The 25,132-nt window shown below is 44.9% G+C and overlaps 1 protein-coding gene across 6 annotated transcripts in view; it reads right to left on the bottom strand.

The window, feature by feature from the left end:
- Positions 1-19,359, bottom strand: part of IL1R1 (interleukin 1 receptor type 1) — a 93,867-nt gene extending 74,508 nt beyond the window's left edge. For 4 of the 6 annotated variants that reach the window (XM_005686295.3, XM_013967458.2, XM_005686294.3 and 1 more), the window contains exon 1: positions 12,993-13,308. The gene's annotated coding sequence lies outside the window, so the exon portion shown is untranslated. Of the gene's footprint in view, positions 1-12,992; positions 13,309-14,588; positions 14,669-19,254 lie in introns of those variants that run through there. The other 2 variants (XM_013967459.2, XM_013967460.2) reach the window with 2 other exon arrangements.

Below are 25,132 nucleotides of genomic sequence, written 5' to 3'. Positions count from 1 at the left end.
CGCTGTAATTTTTTGTACATAATTTTACAGTTTATTATGTTGCTTGTCTTCCAGCTTAATCAAAATACAATTTACATATTACATTGGTGTAAGTTTAGGGCTGTACAGTGTGTCGGTACGTTTTAATACTGACAAATATAACCACCATACTGTCAGCTAATATCTCCACCTCATCACATAATTACCACTTCTTTTTTTTTGTGGTGGGAACCTTCAAAGTTTACTCTCTTAGCAACTTTTACATTAGGGACAATCAGCATGCTGTCCGTTTGCTGGTGGTCAGTGGCTAAGTCGTTTCTAACTCTCTGAAACCCCATGGACTACACTGTTTTCCAGAGTTTGCTCATCTTATCCTTTGTTGCCCCTTCCCCTCCTGCCTGCAATCTTTCCCAGCATCAAGGTCTTTTCCAATGCTGCATATTGGATCCCCAAATTTGTTTCTTTTTTTAAGATTTTTTTTTTTTTTGGATGTGGATCCCTTTTTTAGAGTCTTTACTGCATTTGTTACAATATTACTTCTGTTTCATGTTTTGGTATTTTGGCCCCAAGGCATGTGGGAGCTTAGCTTCCCAACTGGAGATCAAACCCACACCCCCTGCATTGGAAGGCAGAATCTTAACCACTGGGCCACCAGGGACATTCCCCAGACTTATTCATCTTATAACTGGAAGTTTGTACCTTTTGACCAACATCTCCACAATTTGCTTACTCCCTAGCCCCTGGCAGTACCACTCTACTCTCTGTCTCTCTGAGTTTCACATTTTTGGACTGTATGTGATATCATACAGTATTTGTCTTTCTCTCTGGCTTATCTCATTTAGCTTAATGTCCTCAAGCTATGTTCTTGCCAAAGACAGGATTCCCTTTCTCATGGCTGAATAATATTGTATGTCCAGTATATACCGCGCCTTCTTTATCCAATCATCTACGGACAAACAGATAGTTCCCGTGTCACGGCTATCATGAATAATGCTGCAGGGGCATGGGGACATAGGTTTCTCTTTGAGATGCCAATTTCATTTCCTTTGGATACATACCCAGAAGTGGAATTGCTGGATCATGTGCTAGTTCAATTTTTAACTTTTTGAGAAACCTCCATATTGTTTTCCAAAGTGGCTGCACCCATTTACCTCCCAACCAACAGTGTCCAAATGTTTCCTTTTCTCTACATATTCATTAACATTTGTCCTCTATTATCTTATCGATGGACAGATTATTCATTAACAGATAGATGGTACCATCTGTGAAACCAGGTTTCTCTCACCTATTTCAGGCAGGGGATGTTTAAAACTTCCAGAGAAATATCTATGGAGTTCCTACGATGGTTGAATTTTTACTTTATTGCATGTATGGTATTGATTTCAGCTTAAAAATTATCAACAGGTCATTTCAGAGGCTAGAAAAAACCCCTGCACATAATGCCTTTTTAAAACTCTCATCAGAAACGGTAGACAGGAGCCTTAATTATATTTCTCATGTGAACAAACTCTGACAGATTCAGCACTTCTACAAATAGGACTTCAAATGCATGGCAGAAAGAGCCACTCACTGACTAGCACTCTGCCTCCTGGAGTCTCACTATCATGTCAGCACAATGAAGCGTGAAGCTCAACTGGGAGCCCGACTGATGACGCTGCCATTTATCCGCCACCATCGGGAGGTGGCAGCCGCCTGTCCCTGCCAGTCCTGAGCCCCATCTCCCTTTGGACACATTGAAAATAGTAAAGCCTGTGTACAGAGCACAGGAGAGGTCTGTAAAGCACCCAGATGTTGCCAGGAAGGGCAGGATGGTGGCTGATCCTGGCTCATTCAGGAGCTGGAGGCTCTGTAGGCCCCTCCAGGACAGGACAATGAAAAATCAGCCCAGAGCAAAGAGATCAAAGAGCCAGCGAGTGAGAGCCAGGTAATAAAAGGTCTGAGAAAAGTTGTCCCAGATTTCCGGTCAAGTCTGCCCTCTCACTAAGTCCAGGAATGAAACGAGGGAAACCACAACAATCTTCGGGGTCATATTCATGGTTGTGGAATGTGCTGGCTCTGTGACCATGTTGGAATATGTTGTCGGCATAACTGACGGAGTGGATACAGTCATGAAAGGAATGCTGCCAACCTCAACCGTTGTCAAGAGATTCAGCATCTCTAGATAAATGAGGATGATGTACAACAGTGTGTGTCCATTTCCAATCATTTTCCCTCAAATAATTTTTTTAAAAAGGCAAACTTCCACAAAAGACATAATCACACCATCACCCAGTTCTCTAGCAGTATCATCACTCATTTGTTCTCTGATTCTGGAAATGCCTGAAGCCTTCAGACGTCAAACTTGCTAATATTCTCACTGAAATTTTAGTCTTTAAAGCTGGTCATATCATTGTCATAGACAGATTGAACACAGATTTCACAAAAGCCTGAAAGTCGATGAATCCTAAAATAGTGAGCTCAATTACAGTTAGTACAGACGCAGTTCTAGTTTTATAAATATGTTTCTGGACTTGCCCTTTGTACGCATTCCTTTCACCGCCACCATCTTTTACCTGGTGGCTCAGATGGTAAAGAATCTGCCTACAGTGTGGGAGACCTGAGTTCTCTCCCTGGGTCAGAAAGATCCCCTGGAGAAGGAAATGGCAACCCACTCCAGTCTTCTAGCCTGGAGAATTCCATGGACAGAGGAGCCTGACAGGCTACAGTCCATGGGTTGCAAAGAGTCAGATACAATTGAGTGACTATTTAACACTTTATTACTAGACAGTCCCAGCCTCTGCCCCATGTTGTGTTCATTTAGGCCACTCTGTTTGGGTCAAGCACCTGGAATTCACCTGCAGAGTCCCTTCTCCTCAGTAACAAACCCTGCCCTCCCCTCCCTGGACCAGGAGGCAAAGCTCCCTGAGATGTTAACTGATCTCCCAGCTGTCTGACTTCCCACCCAGGTAGTCCTATCTCCATGGAAACCCACATCCCTGAACACATCTTCTTGATCAGCAGTTCCTAAAGCCTTCATTCCAGACTCATCACCTACACACACACACACACACACACACACACACACACACACACACACACACACAAATTCCCACTTGGCTCTGGCCACAAATGACTAGTGTGCCCTAGGGACGATCCCAAGAGCCCACCCGAAAACACCTGACCTCAGTTCCTTGTGTTTCTTCACAAGATGGAAGCATCTCTGAGCTTCGAGCCCTGCCATCAGGCATTTGAGGGTGTGGTCCAGCCCTTCTGCAGGGTCCTGCCAACACTCCAGACTCAGAAACGGAGCAAATCCATAATAATGGAACCAAAGAGGCCAGAGTGAAAGAGCATGCAGGCTACAGAGAGCGAGCCCTCCTCCAGTGATGAGGCTGAGGGATTTTGATCTGTTTGGGCACCCAGGGAGCTCAGTGTTAGGGGCCAGTCCCAGCACCATCCTTGGCCTACCCCATGGCCTTGAGGAAAGAGGCCTTTCTTCACCTCTAAAGACAGAAAGAATGCGTTACCTGCTCCTCCACAGAAGGACAGAAGAGAAGCTCGAGCTGCTGCAAGCAGCTCCCACGGTGCTCTGCAAGGCCTCCCGTCTCATCTGGAGCCAGAGCGGCTGGGCCCCTTCCCCGCCCACTCCTGCCTTCCTTCTGGCATTGACACTCGACTCTGTCTTGAAGCTGCGCTGGAAGCCACTTCTCACCGTCTTCCTCTCTGGGTTTCCCCTTCCTCCTCCTCCTCTCATCCCTAGAAGCACTGAGCGCAAGGCTCAGCCTGGATTGAACACTCAAGAACCATTTCTTAAAACCCTTGGTTAATTTAGTAAAAGCTGAGATGCCAAGCAAGTCCCTGGTGCATGAGTTTCATTCCTGGGAGGGTAGAGAGTGCTTCTGTGGAATGTCTGTGCCTCCAGGTTCAGGCAGAGCACCTGTCGCTTGTCACACACTCAGGAATTCAGGACTGGGTGAGAGAGTGCCATGTCCTGGGTGCCAGCCTGCCACTGTCTCATAAATAAAACAACATCCCCCAGCGCTCACACAGAGGGACTGGGTCTGCCTAATGTCACACAAGTGAACACTTGTGGTCTGGGAGGTAAGGCTGTGAACACTTGTGGTCTGGGAGGTAAGGCTGTGCACACGCAGGCACCATCTCCCCAGCCTGTGACTGGCAAGTTCAGAATGAAATCCAAGCTCCTCATCATGGCCCCACCACTGTCTGCACCACTGTGATCTGGCCGCTGCCTCCGTCTCTAAGCTCCCTCCCACTCACTCAGCCCCCACATACTGAGCTTCCTCTTCCCTCCAAGGGGCTCAAATCCTGCTGCCCTCCTGCCTCAGACCTCACCCCTCCTCACAAGGACACCCCCTCACCAGGTGACTCACACCCAGCCCTTCGCCACTGTCTCAGCAGCCGTCTGTGTCTTTCATGTTTATCACACCCTCAACTCAGGCTACTGCCTGGCCCCTCCGTGTGATCCTCGAAGGCTGCTACCAGACTGCTCTGCCCTACCATGCTGCCCCATGGGTAGGCACCCACAAGGCATAAAAACCAACTGCTGTGATCACAGCTGGTTTTGAAACGACCTCAATGCCACTGCACACATATTAGAATGACCAGTGGCAACTTGCTCCAGCAGTCTTGCCTGGGAAATCCCATGGACAGAGGAGCCTGGTGAGCTACAGTCCATGGAGTCCCAAAAGGGTCGGACGCGACCTATCAGCTAAACAGTAGATCCACAGCACTAACAGCAGATCCCGTCAGGGGCGTGCAGCAGCGGAAACCCTCAGTCACAGCTGGTGAGGAGGCAGAAAGTGCCACCACTGTGGGAGACAGTCTGACAGTTTCTGATAAAACTAAACAAACTCTTACTGTAGGATCCTACAGTCACTCTCCTTGATGTTTACCCAAAGGGGCTGAAAACTTACATCCACACAAACATCTGCACATGGACGTTTAATAGATGCTTTATTAATAATTGTCAAAACTTGCTAGCAGCCCAGATACCATTCAGGGCGTGAATGGATAATTTAAGTGTGGTCCATTTAGATGATGGAATGTTATTCAGTGCTGAAGAGAAATGAGCTCTCAAGCTATGAAGAGACATGAAGAAATCTTCAGTGCAAAATCCTAAGTGAAAGAAGTCAGTCTGAAAAGACTACATAACATTTACATTCTGAAGAGGCAAAAGAGTGAAAACAGTGTTGGTCACTCCGTCGTGTCCGACTTTTTGCAACCCGTGAGCTTTGACTCATCAGTCTCTTCTCTCCTTGAAAGTCACCAGACAGGAAAACTGGAGAGGGTTGCCACGGCCTTCTCCAGGAGATCTGCCCAACTCACGAATCAAACCTGGGGCTCCTGCATTGCAGGCAGGTTTTTCACCTTCTGAGCAACCATGGAAGCCCAAAACTATGGAGGCAGTAAAAAGTTAAGTGGTTGCCAGGGGCTGGAAGGAGAGATGAACAGGTAAAGCACAGTGAAATGCCCTGTGTGACACTGTAATGATGGGTACATGTCATCCTACATTTGTCTAAACACACAGAATATACAACACCAAGAGTGAGTCTTAAGGCAGGCTATGGACTTTCAGTGACGGCGGTGTGTTAGCGCGTAGGTTCATCAGCTGTAAGGAATGAACCACCCTGGGAAGGGAGGGAGCAGGTTATACACACGTGGGGCAAGGGTTATATGGGAAATCTCTTTACCTTCCCCTCAATTTTGCTGTGAACTTAAGAGTGCTTTCAAAAAATAGTCTAGGGACTTCCCTGGCAGTCTAGTGGTTAAGACTTCACCTTCCAATGCAGGGTGTATGGGTTTGATCCCCGGCCAGGGAGTTAAGATCCCATATGCCTTGTGGCCCAAAACCCAAAAGGTAAAATAGAAGCAGCATGGTAACAAATTCAATAAAGACTTAAAAAATGGCCCACATTAAAAAAAAAAAAAAAAAGAAAGAAATCTTTAAAAAAATAAAGTCTAAAAATCCTCAGTTATATAAGGTATGAAAAATTTAAAAACAACAAAAACACCCACCAGTTTGCTAGCATACCTATTTTGGTAGGCACATGAGGAAATATTCTCTCAAACATTCCTGGCAGGGGTGTTAATTGTTACAACCTGTTGTAACAGGTGGGAAATCTTGACATATACATCAAATCACAAACACACTCAGCCTTTGACCTGACAGTTCCACTTCTAGGAATGCAGCCAACAACTACTCTTGCTAGCACTTCTGCAAAATGACAGAGGCATGGCTATTTGTTACTCATTGCAACATCAGTTGTAACAGCAAAAGACTGCAAACAACTTGAGTCAGCAAAAGGTTAAAAAGAAGCTTTTTTTTTTTTGATGCAGATGTAGGCCCAAGTACAGAAGAGCGTGGGCTCCCTGGTGGCTCAGTGGAAAGGAATCTGCCTGCCAATGCAAGAGACCTGGGTCAGGATGATCCCCTGGAGGAGGGCATGGCAACCCATTCTGGTATTCTTTCCTGGAGAAGCTCATAGACAAATGAGCCTGGTGGGCTATAGTCCATAGCATTGAAAAGAGTCAGACATGACTGAAGCAACTTAGCGTGCACCAACGCACAGAAGAGTATATGTCCTCAGTGTGGGATGGTTAGCTTTCTGTGTCAACTGAAACCTCCAGATAGCTGGTGTGTCTGTGAGGGTGTTTCTGAAAGAGATTCCCACCTGAATTGGTGAACGGAGTACAGCAAATAGCCCCCTTTCCAGAGTGGGTGGGCTTCCTCCAATCCCTTGGGGACCTAAATAGAGCAAAAAGGCATAGGAAGACTGATTTAACTCTGCCTGAAAACTTGATCAAGGACGTCCATCTTCTCCTGCACTTGGCAATTCTGATTCTCAAGCCTTTGGACTGGACGGGAGTCTACACCATTGCTCTCTGGCCTTTTAACTATACCATCTGCTTTCCTGGGTCTCCAGCTTAGAGATGGCAGCTCCCGGGAGTTCTCAAGCCTCCATAATAGCATGAGCCAATCCATACCTTATTATAAGAATCTTCTTGGCTGGGGGAAAGGGATAGTTAGGGAGCATGAGATGGATGTGTACACACTGCTGTGTTTAAAATGGATAACCAACAAGGACCTACTGTGTAGCACAGGGAACTTTGCTCAGTGTTACACGGCAGCCTGGATGGGAGGGAAGTTTGGAGGAGAATGGATACATATATATGTACGGCTGAGTCCCTTGGCTGTTCACTTGAAACTATCACAAAATAGTTAGCCAGCTATTAGTTGTTAAGTCAAGTCATGTCCGACTCTTTTGCGACTCCATGAACTGTATGCCACCAAGCTCCATGGGTTTTCATAGGCGAAGATAGTGGAGTGGGTTGCCATTTCCTTCTCCAGGGGATCTTCCCAACCCAGAGAAGGAACCCACATCTCCTGCATTGTCAGGAGGATTCCTTACCACTGAGCCACTGGAGAAGCCCATTAATCACCTATATTCAAATACAAAATAAAAAGTTAAAAAAAAAACTCTTCCTAGATAAATATAGACAGACATGTATGTAACAGGAGACTGAAACAGCTATATCAATACCTACATATTAATACATCTACGTACATATCAATCCCCCACTGGCTCTCCAAAGAGAGAACTCTGACAGATACAGTGAGAAAGAGGTGGAAGAGACTAGTAACAGTCACCTATTGATGAGAAAGAGGGAAAGACTTGGTTGAATAACCTTTTTAAAGCCTTATAAATTGTGTGCTATTTGTTCAAAAGCACATGAACCACGTGTTTTCATTCATCATCCCTCGAGTCCAGCAGCCCATGAACTCTAGAGTGAGGCTGTGTCATGAACCCCAGGCGTGCGCTAACTGCTGATCTGACTTCAGGCAAATCACATCTCTGTGCTTCCATTTCTTAATCTGCAAAGTAAGATGACAATAAAGACTCCCTCATACAGAAGGCACTCAGAACCGGGGGTCCCACATTAAGGAAGTGCTCTACTGGTTATTTACCATCATTATTACTTATCCACTATGAGTGTCAAACCGTTGCTGAACATGTACTTGACCCTGATTTGAACAGCCAACCACTGAGGTCAGAGTGAAATCCTGTACCCCCTGTAAAGCCTTCCATACTTGTGGCAAATCCATGGGACTTGCACTCACTAAAGGCACCATCTCCATTTTCCTGGATCTACCCCTGGTTGGAATTCATCCACTTCACACCCATTCAGAGCTTTAAAGTTGTACTCAGTAGAAACAGAAACCAACCCACACTTAACTAAACAAAGAAAACAGTCAGTGCACCCCAGGAAAAAAGCTCCATTTTTGAAAATGCTCCATAATTCCTCTTGAGGGGATATTCATTTCCCTGGGAAGTTGGGTTAAAATGTTCCTAGCTCGCTTCCGCTGACTCATTCAAAAAATGTTTATGCCCCCCCTCAAAGGGTGTCAGACCCTAAACCAGGTCCTGGAAAGAGAGGAACGCATAAAACCAGTCTCTGCCTTTGAAAAGTTCTGACTGGGGATCAGAGCAGAGCAAGTGGATGGTGACCGTGGGATACGAGAAGACTAGCATGTGACCCCATACGCAGATAAGCAAGCAATAAGACAAATCCATCTTCAAACTATGTCCCTGTGCCGCTGAATCTAAGAACAAAGAAATATGTTGACATACATACATGTTTTCTTTTCAAGTTTAGAACTATTTCGACAACATCAAAATTTCAGCACACAGCTCTCTGAAAACTAGACACTTTATAAGGTGAGGCTATATATGAACTTCATATTATAACAACAGTGATAGTACCATTTGGTATTTTTACTTTTTTTCTTTTTAAAGAACATTCCTCTAGCCTTTCCCTTTATGTCCCCAGTTCAATCATGTGGTGGGGTGGACAGCCAGTCCTTATCTCTAAATTTAATAGAGAAAAAGGAGATAAAAAGATTGAGTTTGCTCTGGGTTGTTCAAATGGTAAAAAGTCAGCAAAAGCATTCAACTCCCCACACACTCAGTGAGCCTGCTGAGAGACATCAAATGAGGTCAAAGACCACAGAAATTAGGTTGGCAAAAGTTACTCTGAGAAAGGATTGGTTTGATGATGACTAACCAAAAGAAGACAAGAAGCTGAACCCAAAGGGGCAGAATAGGGAGCCAGAGGTTTCACAAAAAAAAGTGTTCTTAAAGCAAATTAAGACAACAGAAGACTCCTTTCCAGTTATCAGATTAGAACACTTGAAAAAAAAAAAAGGTAAAAAACCCAATGCTGGTGAAAGTGTGAGAAAAAGGTGAAAAAGGTGTTCCTACAGTGCTGGAGGGAGTGCACATGACTAGCACTTTCCTAGATTAATTGAGTAACAGAATCGAGAACTTTAAATACACTGATGCCCTTGACCTCTGGCAATTATTCCAAGGAAAGACTAAGGAAGAGATGCGTAGGATCCCCTGCTGCTAAGTCGCTTCAGTCGTGTCCGACTCTGTGCGACCCCATAGATGGCAGCCTACCAGGCTCCCCAGTCCCTGGGATTCTCCAGGCAAGAACACTGGAGTGGGTTGCCATTTCCTTCTCCAATGCATGAAAGTGAAAAGTGAAAGTGAAGTCACTCAGTCATGTCCGACCCTGAGCGACCCCATGGACTGCAGCCTTCCAGGCTCCTCCGTCCAGGGGATTTTCCAGGCAAGAGTACTGGAGTGGGGTGCCATTGCCTTCTCCTACAAGCATGTTAGTATGGGGGATGTTAGTAATAGAAAATAAAAAAATCAAATATACCAACATGATTTAATAACTCATCTATGTCATAGGATTAAAAAGCTTTTGTGGGAAGAAGTCCCTTAGCAGGACAAGACCCTCACAACATACTGCTGAAAGGCAAAAGCAGGTGATGAAACAGCATGGAGAGCCCAAGCATGCTTTTTCCAAACTGTGAATGTGTTTTGAGAAAACCACGCCCACCCAGACACTAACAGTATTTATCTCACAATGTTAGGCCTTTATGTTTCACCTTTTTAATTCATCTCTATATATTCTTTTTCAATTGTCTTTTTGACCATGAGCATGTGTTGTCTGTATATGTTTTTAAAGACAATACTTAAGAAGTGGATCTTAGCCACTCCGTGATCTTGCCTGAGAGTTTCATTCCTCAGCAACTTAACAGTGCCCCAAAGGGTTTGTGTGTTAAAGAATAAAAGCTGAATAATAAAGAATAATAAAAAAATAAAAACTGTTGAGTAGAGACAGTCCATAGGCTTCTTTTAAAATTCCTCACAGCTTGTCAACAGATGAACAGATAAGGAAGATTCTACTTAGAATTCTACTTAGCCATAAAAAGAATGAAATAATGCCATTTTTAGCAATGTGGATGGATCTAGAGATCATACTAAGTGAAGTCAGAGAAAGACAAATACCATTTGATATTGCTGATGTGGAATACAAATATTATACAAGTGAACTTACTTATGGAACAAAACAGACTCACATAGAAAACAAACTTATGGTTACCAAAGGGAAAAGATGGGAAGGATGAATTGGGAATCTGGGATTAACATATACATACTACTAATATAAAATAACCACCAAGGACCTACTGTATAGCACTGAGAACTCTACTCAAGACTCTGTCATGACCTATGTGGGGAAAAAAATCTGAAAAAGAGTGGCTTTATATATAATTGATTCACTTTACTGTATACCTGAAATTAACACAACATTGTCAATCAGCTATACACTAATAAAAAATTTTTTTAATAAAAATATAAAATGTACTAATATCTAAGTTAACTTCTAGGTTTAAAAAACTGGAAAGTATTAAAAGTATAATAATATATAGTAAATTAGAACAAACATTGCAGAAACTCTAAAAAAAATACATTTTCAAATAAAGAAAATTCATCATTGCGATCAGGAAGATCAAATTCAGAAATGTCAAGAAATGCCCCCAGTCCTTCCAGACAGCACTTCTCCCCTTTCCCCAGCGACCCGCCCACCTCCAGTGGAACACAGACTTCCCCGGCCCCCAGCACACACAGGGCGGCCCCCAGGCGGCCGTAGGTGGACACGGCGATTCAGCAGACCACCTAGTCTCTCGCTGTACCTCCTGAACGGTCCTTTCCACCATCTAGCCCTTCATGTGCTCACAGCCACCGTGCAAAGTCACATTTGGCGTAAGAGCAAGCGCAAGATTCAAACTGAATTGAATGGTTAACCTCGTTTTGTTTTCTTCTTTCCTTAAACTTCTCGAATTCTGACTGACCCAACAACACTATTATAGAGTATATGGAGGTCAAGGGTGTCCAAGAAGGCTTCCCTCATAGCTCAGTTGACAAATAATCTGCCTGCAATGCAGGAGACCCCAGTTCAATTCCTGGGATGGGAAGATCCCCTGGAGAAAAGATAGGCTACCCACTCCAGTATTCTTGGGCTTCCCTTGTGGCTCACCTGGTAAAGAACCCACCTGTAATGCAGGAGACCTGGACTCAATCCCTGGGTTGGGAAGATCTGGAGAAGAGAAAGGCCACCCACTCCAGTATTCTGGCCTAGAGAATTCCATGGATCCACAGTCCATGGGATTGCAAACAATCGGACATGACTGAGCAGCTTTCACTCACTCACTCAGTAAGACAGTATGGACTATCCCCTGAGAGCCTACAGTCTCCTCACAACTTCAGGTGAAATATTTGCAACGCCTCTGAAAAAGCATGCTCAATACAGGGATGTCTGACCAGGACTCCCTGACCTACACAGGCCTCTGCTCTGGGGGTGATGGCCAGTCCTGGTATCTGAGTGATTCCCCGCAAAGGGATCCAGTTTCCAGAGCCCAGTAAAAATAAAAACCAATAAACAGCAACAACAACAAAAGCCACACTCAAGTTTTCGAGATTCCATTGTAAGTTTTTATGGAAGGAAGCATGCGCAAGTCTTGATAACACAATATATTATAATCGTAAATGCAATCAGTGATGTCAGTTTATAGTAATGCAATGCCTTCAGCCAAACACGGGCTGAGATGATCCCACTCTAGAATCGTAGAAGCATAAAGGAAAGTCATAAAGTAAGTCTTAATTCTTCCATCAGCTACAGCATTTTAAAAGGACTTTACAGGGACTTCTCTTGAGGTTGAGTGGTTAAGATTTCACCTTCCCATGCAGGAAGTGTGTGTTCGATCCCTGGTCAGGGAGCTAGGATGCTGCATGCTTTCCAGGTGACAAACCAAAGCATTGAACAGAATCAATATTGTAACAAATTTAAAAAACACTTAAAAAAAAAAAAAGGACATTACAATATCCTTCACTTAAACCTCGTGATGTATATGGCTCTGTGTGTTAGTCACTTAGTTATGTCCGACTCTTTGCGACCCCATGGACTGTAGCCCACCAGGCTCCTCTGTCCATGGAATTCCCCAGGCAAAAATACTGGAGTGGGTTGCCGTTTCCTTCTCCAGGAGATCTTCCCGACCCAGGGATGGAACCCAGGTCTCCTGCATTACAAGCAGACTCTTTACCATCTGAGCCACCAGAGAAGCCTTTGCTGGCTAAGAGGAAGTATATAGTCATACACCTCCCACATATTTCTTAGTTAATCTTCCATAGAATAAAACATATGTAATCAGAGATGGGGCTTCCCAGGTGGCTCAGCGGGAAAGAACCTGCCTGCAGATGCAGGAGATGCAGGCTTGATCCCCAGGTCAGCAAGATTGCCTGGAGGAGGAAATAGGAACCCACTCCAGTATTCTTGCCTGGGAAACCCATAGACAGAGGCGCCTGGCAGGCTACAGTCTGCAGGGTTCCAAAGAGTCGGACACATCTGAGCGACTGTAACAACAGCAACAATCACAGGTGATCCATTAGCAGGGCTCACAGGCACACTCAGGGTTTTAAATATGCCTACAGAGCCACATAACACTAAGAAATCCTTCAAATCTTGTTTTAAAAGACAGCACAATACTGTCTGTTTTATCAGACTCCATTCCTCCTTCCTAAATACTTCAGTGTATAAGTAAACAAAGGAAAAAGGAAAGGGGGAAATGCAGAAACAAAAGCTAAAATGCAAACCCATAATCTTACCCACTCCTTTCCTCGTGACTGGAGGCTGTGGGAACGGCTGGCCCCACCAGAGGCAGTAACTCAGGCTCAGCCCGCGGCGTTTCTTTTCCCACCTGTGAAGCCCGCTGAATTGACGGTGGTTATTAAAAACAAAAGTGCATCTCAAAAATCAGCCCTGAATGGGGTTGCTGATGGCGGTTTTCTTTTTCTAGAGAGCTCCAGGGCTGCTCAGCACACAGGCGGGCGAGGCCTCACAGCTTGTCAGAAGACCCAGCTGTGCAGAGGCCGGGCCAAAGGAGAAAGTGGGCTCCAAGCATGCCTGTTAGGGCTTTAATCCTCAGCTGTGACACATGGAGGGAGCTATGAACAGGAAACTCAGAGCTGGGCAGGCAGCCAGAAACATTCAGAAAACGTGCCAAGCCCTTTCGAAATACCACAGTCTCCACTGAACACTCACTGCTAACAGTTCACAGGCTGTCTCTCTTCTCAAATGACAGAGCCATAGACCCGGGCTTGCCTGGCTCGTGGACATCCAGTCTGTCACAGTTCCCGTCATCAGAGCCAGGGACCAGTCAAAGCCAGGCCTGGTGTCTCCCGCCTCCTCCCTCTTCTCCCACTTCCAGATCCTTCTCCTAATGACATCTGCAGATGTGAGCTCCCAGCGATACCGAAGGACCCTTCCTTCAAGCTTATGTATGTTTCAGATGCAGGGTCTCTTCCTAATGCACACACTGCCCCTGCCGCATGCTCTGGGGACCCTGCAGGGATCTCTTGCAGCGTCCCAGAGGGGAGGAGACCCACTGGTCATTCCTGGACTCAGGGGGATTCGGGAAGATGGGGTCCCAGCCCAAGCCTCTGGCTCCCACTCTCAACAGCCTGATTTCATCCACAAAAGAGCGGGCTGTTGAACCCCTCTTCTGACTGTCTCTCAGGGGCCCTCCTGCACCCCCCACCTGGATTCATGTTCTCACACAACCCAGGTCCCACCTATCAGAGCCCTACTCACAGGCTGAAACACAAGGACCAAACTGGCCAAAGCTTATATCCTGGTACCCAGGCCCACCCCCAGCAGGCTCTGCACACCTCTCCACCTTGTCCCCACTGCCCTTCAAAAGAATTCTCTGTGCCCACTCGGATGGGCCACCACTGACTCCAGAAGACAGTGCTCAGGGATGTCCCTGGTGGTCCAATGGTTAAATACTTTGCCTCCCAATGCAGGAGTGTGGGTTTGATCCCTGGTTAGGGAAATAAGACCCCACATGCCTTGAGGCCAAAAAACCAACATGTAAACAACAGAAGCAATATTGTAACAAATCCAATAAAGACTGTAAAAATGGTCCACATTAAAAAAAAAAAAATCTCCTAAAAAAAGGCAACACTCAAATGGCATGGGTTCTGCAGCTACCCTCCTGACCCGACTCCCCTTCTCCTCTTGAATGTGATGCCCTTTCAGACACAACACTCCCCCTCCTCCTGGACCCCCTCTCCCCACATTTCCAGTCTTCACCAAGGTTCATATAGGAGTACCCCCTTCCACATATTGGGGTGATGCCCCATGCTCTGAACCCATGTGTTCACTCCCTAAAAATAACAGAGAAGGCAAGAGTGGGCACTTACTATTCATCAGGCACGTTTCTAGGAACTTTTGATTCTTTCAGCCCATTTTACAGATCAGGCAATTGAGGCACAGAAAAGGCAAATGCTTTCTCTGAGATCCCTCAGCCAGGTAGGGTGGAGCCTGGTGGAGTCCAGTCTGGCCTCACTCTTTCTTTCCAGGCACCTGTGCTGTTTATTTGGGAACAAGGAGTATGTACTTAGGGAGGGTGCAATTTCCTCACCCTTCTCGGTAGCTGTTTCAGAAGGGCTTCCCAGAATGCTTTCCCAGGCTAGGTAATTACAAGTAGCTGTGATTAATTGGTAGTCTAATGAGCTTTAATTGAGAGACCAAATGGTCCACCTGAAAACTGCTGTGGACTGGGCTTTCAACATTAGGAAATAAACAGAATAGTCTTGAGGTTACGGCAACATTATTGTAGTCCAGGGGTCCCTAACCTCTGGGATCTAACGCCTGATGATCTGAGGTGGAGCTGATGTAAGAATAATAGAAATAGAGTGCACAAGAAATCTTCCTAAACCATCCCCTACAACCCACAGTTGGTGGAAAAATTGTCTTCCACAAAACCAGTCCCTACTCTGGTGCCAAAAAAGCTGGGAACCACTCCTGTAGAAGTTTCACTGACATTTTTAACCTATCTTAATGTGTGTATCCAGGCCCTGGACATCTGGTGCATCAACAGACTGCTAAAGACATAACCCCACTGAAAGAGCTGAGGTGCCCTGATGAGAAGAGCTGACTCATTGGAAAAGACCCTGATGCTGGGAAAGATTGAGGGCAGGAGGAGAAGCGGACAGCAGAGGACGAGATGGTTGGATGGCATCATTGACTCAATGAACATGAATCTAAGCAAACTCTGAGAGACAGTGGAGGAAAGGCAAGCCTGGTGTGCTGCAGTCTATGGGGTGGCAAAGAGTCAGAAACAACTGAGCGACTGAACAGCAACAACCCTCAAAGGTCTAGGGTGATGAGGGGCAGGGAGACGTCCCCACCCTTCCTCCAACGTGGAGTAGCTGAGGTTTCGGGGACCTAATCCACCCCCAGCTCCAGAGGCAGCCCCATTGATCTGAGCCATTAGATCTTCAGAAATGCTCTAGTACCTTCTAAGCTGCTGGCCAGGTCCTATAAATGCTGGAGGTGAATGACATTTCATTGAGGAGATGTTTCTGGCTCCCACTAGGGGCAAGACCCTCCCTATGCTCTTTGGTAAAACAACAACAACAAAATCAGGAAGACCCAGCTTTTGTCCCTAAGAAACCTACTATCCAGCTGATGGGGAGGCCGTGGATGAGATCCTAACAGGCCTAAGACACTGTAGGTATTGATATTTGGCTCCCAAAACAGGAGTTTGTTTTCCCAATTTTTCTCTAATCAGTTCATCTTTATTCAACACTTAGTGGAGAGGAAAGATTTTTGCTTCCAGGATGTTTCTGATTCTCTTTTCCACTCCAGACAACATCTCCCTTCTTCCTGCCCACTTCTCAGCCAGGAGACACACACACATATGCACACACACACACACACACACATACAAACTCCCGACTGGGTTTTGTAAGTTGCTTAGTCCCCCCCACCCCACAGAGTTCAGGGGAAAAAAATAGTCATACCAGGCAATAACAATCCGATACCAGAAGTTTATGGGAAATTCCCAAACTCCAGGGTCCTTTATAAAGGCTGAAGCTCAGAACTCACTGAGCAAAACCTGGAAATTTTACCATGAAAACTCTCAGAAGACATCACTAGGACACAATTTTATCAGCACCATGGCCTTTGTAGAACTCTGGAATGCCTGTATTTCTACTTAATAGGTCAGAAATAACTCATATCTTTCCCCAGAATTCTTTTATGGAAAAGTTTACACATTCAGAATGAATCTGCATTTAAGAATACCTTGAATGTGGCTATAATACACGTGCTTCCTGTGTTTCCTTAATCCATGTGTTGTCCACATGTTCCCTACACATCAAAATTGATGAGAATGGAGAATGCGAAAAAAGCATGGGAATGTGCGTGTGCGTGCGTGCAGACGTGTGTGTGCCTGTGCAAGCATGTCCATACCTGGAATCTGACCTCACCTCTCCTGCCATGTACTACAGGCCCTTAAGAAAGGGTGGGAACCCTGTTTTACTAGGTTCAGCAATTTTGTAGTTAATTTGGTAATTAAACAGATACCTCCCTGGGCCCCAGGAGACCTGGGTAAAAGGGCCTGCTTTAACTTCATGGGGGACTTAAGATGACTCAGATGGTAAAGAATCTCCCCACAGTGCAGGAGACCTAGGTTCAGTCCCTGGATAGGGAAGATCCCCTGGAGAAGAAAATGGCAACCCACTCCAGGATTCTTGCCTGGCGAATTCCACAGATAGAGGAGTCTGGCGAGCTACAGTCCATGGGGATGTAAAGAGTCAGACACAACTGAGCGACTGACACTTTTAATTTCATGAAGGTGGCTTTGAGGAGTCAATTTCACTTCCCTGGACTTCAGTTTCTACCTCTGGAAAAAAATACAGCATAATCTAAATCCATGCTACACAAAGTGTTGCCACCGGCCAGGGGAGGCATTGTCAGGAAATACGCTAGAAATGCAGATTCGCAGGCCCCACCTCAGAACAACTGACTCAGAATTAGCATTTTAATAAGATTCCCACGTGACTTGTGGGTGCACGGTAAAGTTTGAGCAGCACTGGTCCAAACATTCTCTGAAGTGCCTTCCAGGGCCACATTTTGTTAGTTTAAACTTTGTCCCTTTCAGCTAGAGCATTAACATACCAAGGCCAATGGCTGCCCATGACCTTTGTGGTCAGGCCCTGGGAGGATCTGGTCAGAAGCCTGCAGGCTGACTTCACTCCCATTCCAGGCAATGACACACAAAAAGTCAGGTCATCTCCATGACTGTCCCAGACCGCTAAGTCACACTCTGTCTTCCAGCTTCCTACCAAGCCTCTTAGGAAAAGGCCACCCCTTAGTACTTCCTACCTCGAGACAGCTCCCACAGCCATCACTGGGTCTCAGGGGTTGTGCAAGCAAAGATTAGTGAACAGGAAAAATGCCAGATGGATTATTACAGCGACTGTCTTCAGCACTTAATGGAGCCATGATCACTAAGATGAAAAATGAGCCATGTCTGGGGAAGCTCACCAAATCTCCTGTTTGATGGGGCTATGATGATGCGATTAGACAAAGTGTGAATGTGTGTGTTAGTCGTTCAGTCTTGCACAACTCTTTGAGACCCCATGAACTATAGCCCGCCAGGCTTCTCTGTTCATAGGTTTCTCCAGGCAAGAACAGCGGAGGGGGTTGCAATTTCCTGGACCAGGGGATCGTCCCCAACCAGGGATCCAACCTGAGTCTCCTGCATTGCAAACAGATTCTTTATGTCTAAGCTACCAGGGAAGCTCCATTAGGCAGAATACTGCAAATTTAATGAAGCAGGACTTCATGAAAGCATTTCAAACCTCTTTCTTTTAAGCAAGATGAAGAATGCAGTTAGCAGAGCTGAATTATTTCCTCAACACCCACACTCCATGACATACGGGTTAATTTGAAGAGGGGTCACCAGTGGAAAACCTCAGGCACTGCATTTGGTTCTTCCCATGAAAGCGGCTGCCAGGCTGGGCATGGTCACCCTCCAGCTGTGATAAGTCAAGAACAGAGGAGGCAGAGGTGGTTGGAAGGAATACATTTCCTCCACGCACACACAAAAAGCAAATTCAAGACTAAAAAGCAGAGCTGAAATCTGAAATCAAAAAAGGAAAAAAATTACCAAGTGAGCATTGGCCAAAAGAAGCAGTGTGGAAGTGGATGCTGATAGCGTTCCTGGGGGTCCTGAATGCAGACAAGAGAGGGCTGCAGCGACCTCCCCAGTGGTTCAGTGGTTAAGAACCTGCCTTGCAATGTAGGGGGCATGGGGTTGATTCCTGGTCAGGGAACTAAGAACCCACAGACTGCCAGCAACTAAACCCGCAAGTCATAACTACGGAAGCCCACGTGCTTTACAGCCCACGTGCCACAACTCCTGAGCCCGAGTACCACACCTAGAGAGTCTGCTCTACAACGAAGATCTCGCATGACACAGCTAAGGCCCAATGCAGCCAAATAAGTACATATAAAAACAAAATTAGAGAGAGGGAGCCGCAAACCCAAGCCAGAGGTTGGGAAGGGAACTGGGAGCTGCAGAGCAAGTTCTTACAACACAAAGGCACTCTCGCCACATGATGGGAGATGCAGACTTAAAATCTGAATTTTAAGAGTGAATCAGGAGGGAGTGAATCAGGACCCCAAAGACCCCTTGAAGATGGAACCAGAGGCCAGATCTAACAATATAAAATGTAATCGAGACAAATCGGAAGTCCTGTTCTTACTTCCCAAACCTAATTTCGTAAGTACAGGACAAAACCAGACAAGTGTCGGGGTCCTGGTTGACTGAACCCTTAGTTCAGTGGACCCTTCATTTTTTTTAAGCTCAGTTAACCCATGGTTGACTGAACCCTTAGAACCTCTTTGAACCCTTCGTGTGATGGGAGAAACCAGCTCAGCTGCCCTGGTGGATGCTTAACTTCTAATACAAGGAAGGGTGGTCACTCTTTGTACCCCAGACCCCAACCCAGAGATGGAACTAAGACAATGGAACAGAACTTTCTGGAGGCCCATCTAAGACCCGATGCAACATACCATCTACTTTGCAACAACAGAACTCTCCGCAGCGAAACCAGTCAATCCACAGAGGGTGTGCTGCCCCATCCCGGAAGTGCTCAAGCAGAGGCCACCTGCGTGGTCAGGAGCATCTCACAGGAGCCGCTCTGGCACCTCTACTTGGCCGTCTGATTTTACATCCACTTGTGGGTTGTTCTCTGTGGTTTTGTTTTGCTCTCGTGGCAAATCAGTGTGCTGAGCCGGGCATTTTCTTATCATTCACATGTTGAAATAGGAAACCAGGGCCAGCAGGGACAAATCTCAAACTAGAATTCAGACCTGGAGACCCTAAAACCTTTCCTGGTTACTCTTTCCCAGTGCCTGGTTATAATTTCTGTGGTTTATTTGGACACAGTTTTCAGTTCTTCCAGTGAATGAGGAAGCCACTGCTTTTAACAAGGTAGGGTGAAATATTTACCATGTGTCAAGTTCTAAATATGAGTCACAGCCCAGCAAATGTGCCCAGCTAATCGTATAATTAAATTTTATGAGAAGACACTGTCTTCGGTTGTTCTTTGACACAAGTTAACTAGTGTCATAAGTATGTAGGAAGGTTCAGTCATTCCAATTAGTACACATTTTAAAAACATTTTGTTATAAAAAATATATAATCATGATACAGAAGATAAGAAAGAAAAAAGAGAAGACTCAAACATTCTTCCCGATCTTGCTACCAAATTCTCATCACTGTTAGTTAGCATTTTGGAATATTTCCATCTACCCCTTTTTTTTCTAGGCACATATATCTTTGTAATCTCTCTTAATATTATATCACAGTGGTTTTTTTATGTTATTACTTGACTTTCATAACTATCATTTTTAGTGCCACATACTGCCTGTCACTTTGCCCCTTTTCCACAATCTTGGTGGTCTCTATGGTTTTCATTTTACATTTAAGAAGAAAGAAGATTTTATCCACACATTGTGTTTTAAAAGTCTGGATGAGGGGGTAAGGGGGGAGGGATAAATTAGGAATTTGGGATTAACATATACACACTCATATATAAAATAGATCCTGTGATAACCTATAAGGGAAAAGACTGAAAAGGAAGATATATGTATATATGTATAAATGCATCATTTTGTTGTACACTTGAAATTAACACAACATTATAAATAAATTATACTTCAGTAAAAATCCATTTAAAAAATAGATAAACAAGGACCTACTGTATAATCACATGGAACTTGACTCAATATCTTGTAATAATCTATAGGGGAAAATAATCTGAAAAAGAGTGTATAATATATATATATATATACACATGTATATATGTATACGCACACACACATACAAGCATACACATATTAACTGAATCACTTTGCTATACATTTGAAACTAACCCAACGTTGTAAATTAACTATACTTCAATAAAAAGAGAGAAAATTACAAAATAAAAGTCCAAGCAGCATCTCCATGGCACTCACAGTGGTTACTTGGAAGGGAAAGAATTGTAATAATACAGGCTTGATTTCATATTTATGTTTTTCCGGTGTGCTATCGATATTTTACTAAAAGTCTGCATATTTCCTTGTAGACACTTTAAAAATCTGTAGACTATGGTGTTACAGACTCAGTGACTACAAATGGAACACTTTCGCACTCCTAACCCTTCTGCAGCTGCCCCTGAAAACGTCCACAAGCACCACTGCATACAGGGCAAGGAAGTCAACAGAACATGCGGACTGCTTCAAATGTTGACAGCCATCTTCATCAAATGCATTAGGAGGTGTGTGTGCGTGTGTGAGGCCAGGAAGCATCACTTCCCGAGCTTGCTTGCCTATGCCTGTCAGTCGTGCCTGACTCTTGGCAACCCCATGGACTGTAGCCTGCCAGGCTCCTCTGTCCGTGGAATTCACCAGGCAAGAATCCTGGAGTGGGTTGCTATTTCCCACCCCAAGGGATCTTCCCAGCTCAGGGATCGAACCCATGTCTCCTGCATTGCAGGCAGATGCTTTACCACTGAGCCACTAGGAAGCCCTTTCCACGCTTGTTAGACCTGTATCCTCCTAGATAAAGATTTCAGGAGCAAAAAACACATTAATTTTCCAGCTTACTGCAAATATGGTTTCAATTATAGAAATCACAAAAGTAAAACGGTCTAAACATAGCTATAAGCTAACAAAAAGCTTGCGAGTCTACTCAGTTTTTAACTCAGTGCCAAACCCTGTTCTTCTAGAAGCAGTGCTCCTTAGAAGTCAGTTCATAATTACCTTTTTTTCTTGTTTAATTTTTTATTTTATAAAAGTATGATAACATTTACAGGAGACTTTGAAAATACAGAACAAGGTTATTTGTTGTTCTACTACATCAAGTCATACTTACTATCGTACAGCAGAAATTAACACATTGTAAAGCAATTATCCTCCAATTAAAAAAAGACAACTAAAAAAAAAACCTTAAACAACGTGAATGACATGTGAACAGCTGTAAACACAATATAAATTCCATGTAAATAGTTTCCAGTATGTAGCATATTCACATTTTCCTTTTTGGGAAAAAGAAAGTCAGTTCAATCTCCAAGCTATCCCCAGCCCCCTCACTGTTGAGGAATCCTTACTATTAATAATCATGTTCCCGAAACTGATACTTCCTTTCCAGTTTTTCTTTCGGGTACCCTTGCATCAGCTTCTCTAAGAAATCTGGGTGCTGTTGTCTCAGGGGTGGTTCTGCACAGCTGTTCTCACCGTATTCTCCCCTTTGTATCACCAAGAGAGGAGGGGAAAGCCATTACTGGAGAGAAGAATCTGGGGTCTGAGTCTGACACCAATGGCCATGTGCTGTCCACAGGGCTCCTCTCCCCACAACTACTGCCCTGTGTTAAGGCAAGTACGGGGTAAAGTGACCCATAAGAGGTTCTGCGAAATTCAGAGACTATGATTCATTCACTTCTCAGTCTACGCTTAGGATGTGAGCTCACTGCTGAGGCTCAGCGCTACCTCTGACCAGCTGTGTGGCCCTGAGCAAGTTTTCCAACCTCTCTGTTCCTTAGTTTTACATCTATAAAACAGCAATGATATTTGTATGTTCTTCATTGCACTACGGAGCATTTAAAGTGAAGCCATGTACACACTGCTATATTTAGGATGGAAAGCCAACAAGGACCTACTGTATAACACATACCTGGAACTCTGCTCAATGTTATGCACCAGTCTGGATGGGAGGGGGGTTTAGGGGAGGATCACTTCAGTTCAGTTGCTCAGTCATGTCCGACTCTTTGCGACCCCATGGACTGCAGCACACCAGGCTTCCCTGTCTGTCACCAATCCCCAGTGCCTGCTCAAACTCATGTCTATCGAGTCGGTGATACCATCCAACCATCTGCCATCCCCTTCTCCTCCTGCCTTCAATCTTTTCCCAGCATCAGGGTCTTTCCCAAGGAGTCAGCTCTTCGCATCAGGTGGCCATAGTATTGGAGTTTCAGTTTCAGCATCAGTCCTTCAGGACTGATTTCCTTTAGGGTGGACTGGTTTGATCTTCTTGCTGTCTAAGGAAATCACAAGAGTCTTCTCCAGTACCACAGTTCAAAAGGATCAATCCTTCTTTATTATCAGCCTTCCTTATGGTGCAACTCTCACATCCATGCATGACTACTGGAAAAACCATAGCTTTGACTAGACAGACTTTTGTTGGCAAAGTGATGTCTCTGCTTTTTAATACGCTGTCTAGGTTGGTCATAGCTTTTCTTCCAAGGAGCAAGCATCTTTTAATTTCATGAATGCATAAGTATGGCTGAGTCCCTTTGCTGTTCACCTGAAACCACCACAATATTGTTAATCAGCTATACCCCATTACAAATGCTTTTGGTGTTAAAAATAAAATATCCCCAAAAGTGAGATAATACACATAAAGCACTTAGAATAGTAAGCTGGTGTATGCAATTATTTAGTTATCTGTAACTTTCTTTGTTCTTTTCTTTAAAAACAATGTGCCACAAAAATAAAATGAAAACAAAATTTTCCTTCGGGAGCATCTGACTCAGTGAACCATCTCTATTCTGGTTTTCTTTCTGTCTCTCTGAGCCTTTCTGTATTCTGCATCCTCATTCTCTTCCTATCTTCTGCTACCAAGACTCCCAGGAATCACAGCTGCCAAGCCAAGTCAGGCTCGTCATCCACCTCTTTGCCTCAACCTTCCCCCTCTGGGAGGATCAGTGTGGCTGTATGATCAGCTGAGCTCTGTCGTAGCTTGAACAAGTTTACCCACCCACTGAGTACTTCCCCTGTGGTTGTTCAGCATTTCCCTATCTCAAACTTGTGTCAAGTGCTGAATTGGCCTGAGGATACAGATTTGAAAACTCTACTTTCAGGAACCCTACAGTCAAAGACAGTAGGATGTGGGCCAGAGGGCTGTCCTGAGGATGTTCAGTTCAGTCGCTCAGTCGTGACTCTTTGCGACCCCATGAAACACAGCACACCAGGCTTCCCTGTCCATCACCAACTGCCGGAGTCTACCCAAACTCATGTCCCTTGAGTCAGTGATGCCATCCAACCATCCCCTTCTCCTCCTGCCCTCAATCTTTCCCAGCATCAGGGTCTTTTCAAATGAGTCGGTTCTTCACATCAGGTGGCCGAAGTATTGGAGTTTCAGCTTCAGCATCAGTCCTTCCAATGAATATTCAGGACTGATTTCCTTTAGGATGGACTGGTTGGACCTTCTTGCAGTCCAGGGACTCTCAAGAGTCTTCTCCAACATCACAGTTCAAAAGCATCAATTCTTCGGCACTCAGCTTTCTTTATGGTCCAACTCTCACATCCATACATGACTACTGGAAAAACCATAGCCTTGACTAGACAGACCTTTGCTGACAAAGTAATGTCTCTGCTTTTTAATATGCTGTCTAGGTTGGTCATAACTTTCCTTCCAAGGAGGAAGCGTCTTTTAATTTCATGGCTGGAATCACCATCTGCAATGATCTTGGAGCCCAGAAAAATAAAGTCAGCCACTGTTTCCCCATCTATTTGCCATGAAGTGATGGGACCAGATGCCGTGATCTTAGTTTTCTGAATGTTGAGCTTTAAGCCAACTTTTTTCACTCTCCTCTTTCACTTTCATCAAGAGGCTCTTTAGTTCTTCTTCACTTTCTGCCGTAAGAGTGGTGTCATCTGCACATCCAACGTGAGTGGGGGTGAGGGGCAATCAGCACAAAATCAACTTGGCTATCTGAGCACCCCTTCCAGCTCTCCCGCAGGCTCACTCCACACCCACATGTCCCCCTAACTCTCGCCACGAGGCACAGTTATCAACACGCCCTCGGCCCATGCATACAGGCACCATAATCCTTTTACTGTCATTGTCTCTTCACGTTCGATTCTTTAAATACCCGGTGGATATTGACTTGCTGCTAAGTCTCTTCAGTCATATTCGGCTCTTTTGCGACCCCATGGACTGTAGCCCACCAGGCTCCTCTGTCCATGGGATTTTCCAGGGAAGAACACTGGAGTGGGTTGCCATTTCCTTCTCCAGGGGATCTTCCCGACCCAGGGATCGAACCCGTGTCTTATTATGTCTCCTGCATTGGCAAGCGGGTTCTTTACCACTAGTCCCACCTGGGAAGCCCAAATATTGGCTTGATTTTACCTTAAAAATCTTTCTTCTAGAGAGGTGGGAAGAAAAGTCATCATTAGTCATCGTTAACATTTTATATGACAAAAGGTTGACACTACATATATATATATATAATCATACATAAATTATATACACATATAACATCAGACACAATGGCAGTGACTTAGCACACACGCAAATATTGATGTATTGCATGGCTTATATGGAAAGCCAATGGCCAGAGATTCCCACCGAACTGACTTAGGACCCCTTCTGCCAATAGACTGAGGACAAAGATTTCAACCACAC

This window comes from Capra hircus, chromosome 11 (assembly GCF_001704415.2).
Source record: "Capra hircus breed San Clemente chromosome 11, ASM170441v1, whole genome shotgun sequence".
Lineage (NCBI taxonomy): Eukaryota > Metazoa > Chordata > Mammalia > Artiodactyla > Bovidae > Capra > Capra hircus.
The sequence above is the reverse complement of the archived record's forward strand: the minus strand, read 5'-3'. Positions and strand labels throughout refer to the sequence as shown.